This window comes from Sceloporus undulatus, chromosome 2, assembly GCF_019175285.1.
Source record: "Sceloporus undulatus isolate JIND9_A2432 ecotype Alabama chromosome 2, SceUnd_v1.1, whole genome shotgun sequence".
NCBI classification, from domain to species: domain Eukaryota; kingdom Metazoa; phylum Chordata; class Lepidosauria; order Squamata; family Phrynosomatidae; genus Sceloporus; species Sceloporus undulatus.
The window spans coordinates 172,254,549-172,259,662 of record NC_056523.1 but is presented as its reverse complement, the minus strand read 5'-3'; the positions used below and the strand labels follow the sequence as shown (position 1 = coordinate 172,259,662).

The 5,114-nt window shown below is 42.9% G+C and overlaps 1 long non-coding RNA gene across 1 annotated transcript in view; it reads left to right on the top strand.

The window, feature by feature from the left end:
• The first annotated feature begins 507 nt into the window (after nucleotides 1–507).
• The window catches only part of LOC121920366, a 4,883-nt gene continuing 276 nt past the window's right edge, over nucleotides 508–5,114 (top strand). The window contains exons 1-2 of the long non-coding RNA XR_006101722.1: nucleotides 508–676; nucleotides 3,946–4,026. This is a non-coding gene — a long non-coding RNA (uncharacterized LOC121920366). The remainder of the gene's footprint in view (nucleotides 677–3,945; nucleotides 4,027–5,114) is intronic.

Below are 5,114 nucleotides of genomic sequence, written 5' to 3'. Positions count from 1 at the left end.
GGCTGTTAAAGCAGTGTCACACTAGATTATTTCTGCAGTGTGGAGGCAGCCTAAGAGCGCATCTGCATTGTAAAAATCATGCAGTTTAGTGCCACTTTGGCAGTATCTGCAATGCCAAAATCAACCAATTTTGACATTGCTTTAACTGCCATGGCCCAATGCTATGAAATCCTGGGAATTGTAGTTTCTTGTCGCACCAGAGTTTGCTGACAGAGAAGGTTAAATGTCTCACAAAACTAGAATTCCCAGGATCCCATAGCACTGAGCCAGGGCAGCTAAATGGGTGTCAAACTGGATTATTTCTGCAGTGTGGTTGCAGCCTAACACGTTTCTGTTTGGCACAAAGCTTCTCAATTTTGAGAGTTGAAATAAGTTACAATTATTTTTTATTCAATTATGTTTACGTTTATTTGCAAAGGATCCGCTGTATTAACATTACGGGGACTTTCCAGGGATTTTGACTGAACATTCTGGGTAATATTGGGAAATTCTGGTGATTTTGGTCAAACTTACCGGGGAATATCTTTGAGGCTTGTTGGCAACACTGTGTGTGATGCTTTTGCACAGAGACACCATAAACACGTGGCCGGGCTAGCTTAAGCCTTGGATGGTGCTTGGGTTTCCTCCCTCAACTATCTGGGATTTTGAGGCTCCTCCAGAAGAAGAAGGTATCAAGGTTAGGGGTTTCCATCCATAGTTCTTATTGTTTTGTGTGGTTTGCTTAATTTTCTCCTCCCTTAAAAATGCATGTGAAGAAGTAGACTTAAGTATATGAATGCTCATGCTGCCAACTTCTTTCTTTCATGTAGTGCTACAAGATCTCTCTACTTACTTCTCCTCCCTGAGTCCACATCAACATGAATTGCCTTTGTAGAGGCATAAACATAGTTTGGGTCCTCCTTATCCAAAATGCTTGGGACCAGAAGTGTTTCAGATTTTGGAAAATTTGTATATACAGTTGGCACTCCTTATCCATTTATTTTTTATCCATTGATTCAAGCATCCAGGGCTTGAAAATATTCCAAAAAAGTATAAATTCCAAAAAGCAAACCTTGATTTGGCCATTTGATATAAGTAAGGTTGCCATAACCCGGCTGCAACAGGGATTGTCCCAGTTTTGGCGACACCGAGCCCGTCCTATATGTTTCCTACTTCCCTGCTTGTTTCTTTTTCCCTTCTGGCTCTGGGACCCCTTGATTTCTGAAATTTCTGCTTTACCCACATTCTTGTTCATTGTTTGCTTTTAGCCTTCAAGAGCTTGTCTCTAGCATCAGGATGGCACCCAGCCACCTCTGATTCTGCCAATTCTACACCTTCATCTTCTTTTACTGCATCCAGAACCAAAACCTGTTCCCTCCCTTTTAGCTGATCCCCTTCATTTTGGGCACTGTTGTTGTTGTTGTTGTTGTATGTATGTATGTCTGCAAGTCATTTCCGACTTGATACAACCCTAAGGCAAGGTGACCAGATGTCATAATAATAAATAAAAATAAAATAATAAAATATTTATTTGTATCCCACCTCTCCCTTTTTGAGGATCAAGGCGGACACAAAGGCGGACAAAGCACTGCAAAATGTAGGACATTCAGGGAAAAGGTTGGACATTACGAAATAAAAGCTAAAACCACTCATATAAATATTAATTCATGCTTCTTAGCCATACTAAAAATGGAAGACATTTGGGAATTCTTCCAAGACATTGTTTTGAAATGTAGGGCATGTAGGACAAGCATGTGACTTGCCCAAGGCCACCCAGTGGGTTTCCATGGTTGAGCTGGGATTCAAAGCCTGATCTGCAGAATCATAGTCCGTCTCACAAACCACTACATTATGCTGTCTGTCTATTACATTCCCATTATGGTTTAAACTGGAGCAAGATTCCATATGGAACGGTTTAAACAGCCACGCCAGGGACAGAGAAGGCAGACCAGGCAGTGGAGAAGGCAGGCCAAGCAGGCCGGCGAAGAAGGCATGCAAGGGGCGGACAAGGCAGCTTGGGCAGCAGAGAAGGCAGCCTGGGCAGCAGAGAAAGCAGGCTGGGTGGCGGAAAAGGCAGGTTGGGAGGCGGCAAAGAAAGGCAGGGCGCTGGCAGAGAAGGCAGGCTGGGAAGCGGAGAAGGCAGGCCGGGAGGCGGCAAAGGCAGGCCGGGAGGCGGCGAAGGCAGGCCGGGAGGCAGCGAAGGCAGGCCGGGAGGCGGCGAAGGCAAGCCGAGAGGTGGCGAAGGCAGGCCGGGAGGCGGCGAAGGCAGTCTGGGTGTCAGCGGAGGAAGGCTGGGAGGCGGTGGAGGAAGTCTGGGAGGCGAAGGAAACCAATTCATTCATTCAGATCACGAACATAACTTTCCGGTAAGTGGGAATGAGGCCCTGGTGATGCCAACCCTAGTGATGCCCAAGTGTAGTTGCTTCTGTAGCCAAATCATCACCCTAATACCAAAAAAGGAGATTTTAGCAGCCCTGGGAAAACCCAAGGTTTGCAAAAGTACAATTCTTTTTCTGGAAAGGGGAATGTAAGGAGGAGTTCAAAACAGCCCAGTGAGTAGTGGTGTCATTGGGGGGAGCAGACCACACCGGGTGACACTGTAAGGGTGGGTGGCACCACTGCTCTCCAAACATCGGCCTTTTGGCAGAAACAGGCTGTGGCATTCACCTGTGTCCCATTAAAATGCTGAAGAGATGGGGTGAATGGGTTGAGGCTTAGTGGGAGGAGAAAGAAGAGGCCCTCGTTGTTGTTGTTGTTGTTTTTAAATAAAGTTTAAAATTTCAATATTAATTTAAAACTTAGTTTTATATTTTTAAAAAAATTATTGAAAAACATTACATTTTACCAATTTGTTACTTCAGTCACAATAAACTATGTATATGTAAACACATTTGTTCTGTATGCATGATCATTGTAATTTAAAGGTATAATTAATTTTAATTTTGCGAGTTGCTTACATCACAACTATTACCATTACATTCTGTGATAGATAGGAATTACATTTTATAAGTAAATTAGTACCCGAAAGCATTACTAAGAATTCTGTATGGTGTGGTATGGAAGGAGGTCAATGCAGGGATTGAGGGGGTGATACCATGCATTACTGCACGGGGTGACACCAACTCTGGTGACGCCACTGCCGGTGAGCTTTGGATTATTTTCAGTAGCTCAGAATTTGGACTACATAGAAGGAAGAGGGAATATGCAGTGGGTTTTGGCAGAGGATGGCTTGTGGGAAGGAGCCAGTTTAGCTTGCTTTGGAAGGGAGTTCTAGGAGTAGCCACTGAACAGACATTTACTTGTTCTTCCCCAAATGAGGGTCTTTCTTTAAGATTTTAAAACTTAGGCAGGTTTATATAGGATAAAACAGTTCTTCCAGTTACCTAGATCCAAATTTACTGGGTTTATAGGTCATGGTCATGAGCATTTTGGCAACCAGTGAAGCTGTGGTATCAAGGAATATCTATTCTGCCTGCAACCTGCTCTGATTTGAACACCTCTGTTAAGTGTTTAGAAACATTTTTACTAGGGTAGATATTTTAAAATTCTTGCTGATCGTGTTTTACCTGTTGTTTTGTACTGTATTTTGCTTTTTTTATTTTTTATTTTTTATTTTTGGCTTCCCTTAATTGTTTAAAAACTGTCCAATAATCCCAGATAAAATAGCAATATATACATTTTTTAAAAAGAATGTTTATTGGGAAGCAATATATAGAGTTTTAAAATAATATAAATGAAGGTTTACTGAAAAGTAAGTCCTACAGAGTTTCATGGAGATTGCATCTAAATTAGTTTCAGGATTTCAGCTTCTATAAATCACTTGAACTATTGATTATGACAAACTGGATACAAAAAACAGTTAAGAATTTCAAACTCCCAGAGGTCAGCAGAGCATTGATGGAACTGGTTGTTTTCTTTTAACAGTGTTATTAGGAAAGATCTGATTGTTAATTTATCTCCCCCTAGTTCTAAAAGATTCTGAAGTTTTACACGGAGAAAGAGGTGATGCCATGGCAGCTGTTCCAACACCACCACCACCACCCATAGGTGAGCAGGGGATAGCTTTTACAAGAAACACCTTTTAATTAATTGATCACTGAAGAAGATGTAAGTTTGGTTCATGCCCATAATGGTGAATGGAGAGAACTGGAAGCAGAATATGTGAAAGGCATCCTTTTTGTGAACACAGTTCCCACCCTACCTTCCTACCAGGCAGATCATATTTAGGAAATGTTCCAGTTTTCACTTGAGACCCACATGGCAGCAGTGATGTCACTAGGGTGTGTGTGGTGTTCAAACCACATCAGAGGGGGTGACATGGAGCAGCAACAAGGCATCCCGAGGCTCTTCACCCAGAAAAAAAGGGGAATCTTCTTGGTATACTGCTCTCCCCTTTGTGGGGGTGAGGATGGGAGTGAAGGCATGGACCTTTCGGTCTACCCCCCACAGCCCTCTATTCTGTTTGGCTTCTTTCCGCTGTTGTACTCTGGAGGGACTATTTTCTGTTTTTTTCCTCCTTCCTTGAGGGAGGAGATCTTTGGTAATTAAAAATCTTGCTCAGGGGGTATCACATCTTTTCTGTCTTGGCCGAGGTGGGAATGATGGTGGCAGAAAGCAGGGTTCCCATGGGTGAGATCCTCCTCCCTATTTGCACCCCCATCCCAAGAGGTTCATCGGGGTGACACCAGGAATTACCATACTGGATGACACTAACTGTAGTGACACCACTGCAGGGCAGTACATCAGCCTGACAGGGCGGTACACAGCATTCCTGAAATGTCAAATAGAAGGTCTGTTTTTGGCACTGCCACATTGGAACTAGCATGGAAGCTGAGAATTAAGGTCTGTGAGCCCGTGCTGAATATGAGCTGAGAGTACAGTTGGCCCTCCTTATCCAGGGATTCTTTATCCATAGATTCAACAATCCGTGGCTTGAAAATATCCCCCCCCAAAAAAAAAAATCCAAAAAAGCAAACCTTGATTTTGCCATTTTATATAAGGGGCACCATCTTACTATACTGTTGTGTATAATGGAATTTGAGCATCTGTGGGTTTTGATATCCACAGGGAGGTCCTGCAACAAAATGTAAATGTAAATGATAGCCTTTAGGGCTGAAAGGTGGGGTATAAATACC